At 34.7% G+C, this 1,331-nt stretch overlaps 1 long non-coding RNA gene across 1 annotated transcript; it reads left to right on the top strand.

Moving 5' to 3' along the window:
* The first annotated feature begins 274 nt into the window (after window positions 1-274).
* LOC130230263 (uncharacterized) lies at window positions 275-863 on the top strand. Its single transcript, XR_008837936.1, has 2 exons — window positions 275-305; window positions 555-863. It is a non-coding gene; the product is annotated as an uncharacterized LOC130230263 (long non-coding RNA).
* Window positions 864-1,331: the final 468 nt, after the last annotated feature.

Genomic DNA, 1,331 nt, shown 5'->3' with positions numbered 1-1,331 from the left:
ATGCGGGTTTTGCCTAAAGGGAAGAGAAGCTGGAAAAAACGGGAGCCAGAGCAGAAGTGAATATTAAGGTTGAAATTATTCAGAAAACGAATTATATTCCTTAAGTTGAACCACATTAACGATGAGATGACGTAAAACAAAATTATCTGGGTAAGTGAAAACTATCGTTTGTGTTGATTAGCTTGAAGCTAAAATGGTGATATGACTAAAAAGTTTATATTTCGACGTTACAGTGGATTACAGTGGATAAAAAAAGACAAAAAACCAGTCTGCAATCTGCAATAGCAGTGGATGTTACCTCACAGGTATATTTTGTTGTATATTCTAGTTTGTACAATAAGAAAGATGCATTTTGAAAGCAAATGATGCTGGTTTGAGTTAATTTTGCATTACAATGTTGTACTGTAATTTTGGTTGTTCAATTTCATTTTATTAATTTTTATTTTAAGTTGTATTATTGAACATATTGACTTTAAATATTATTGAACAAATGGGAAAAACGGAAGAATGACATTTAGTTAACATTAGTTAATTTTCTGCACATTTTTGTGTAGACTGGTTTTTTTGAGGCTTCTTCTGATCCTGGATTCCTGGTGTTCCTCCAACTGAAGGTGGATTCCTCTCTGTTCGCCTTGGTGCCTGGTTCTCTGGTCTATCCTTCAACTAACAGCGCTGCAACGGTTCCTTTTGGAGTTTGATATGGACGCAAAGTATTGAAGGGGTGGTTAGACAGTTAAAATATTTGAGTGCACTCAAGGGTAACAATTTTTTTCCTTTTTTTTGAAAGATATTTCCTTCTATTTTGTTTCATGATATCTCAAAATTTGTGGCTGATTTGTCAAAATAAATGGTAGTAATGTAAAGTGAACTGAATATTGAATCTGAATAGGAAAGAAAAAAGAACAAATAATTTTAATAAGAACTACATTTAATTTTATTCTATTGTCCTGTGTTTTTGTAGTGCAATCTATGAGTCCTTAGCCCATGTGATTAATATATAGCCAGCCTCCTCATCGAATCTAGATTTAGATAACTCCTACAAATAGATTCTTAGCCTGCAACAATGCAGAATTACCACCGTAGGGTTACAGTCATGGCGAGCCAGCCAGGAGGTTGGCACAGTGTGTAAAATAGACCCCCCCAAGAAAAAAAAAAACTGAAGTACACTAAGATCGCACTTACTGCAAAATGGATCTTTGCAATCAGTTTAGTGTGAATGGGCCTAGTTGTCTATATGTCACAGGCATAGGTGAAGCTTATTCTGATGATGACATTACAGAGTTCTTTAAAGTTAACGGGGACATTAAGAAAGTAGTCAGAGTTCCCAATGA

The sequence above is a fragment of the Danio aesculapii genome, chromosome 6 (assembly GCF_903798145.1).
Source record: "Danio aesculapii chromosome 6, fDanAes4.1, whole genome shotgun sequence".
Classification (NCBI taxonomy): Eukaryota; Metazoa; Chordata; class Actinopteri; order Cypriniformes; family Danionidae; genus Danio; species Danio aesculapii.
The sequence above is the reverse complement of the archived record's forward strand: the minus strand, read 5'-3'. Positions and strand labels throughout refer to the sequence as shown.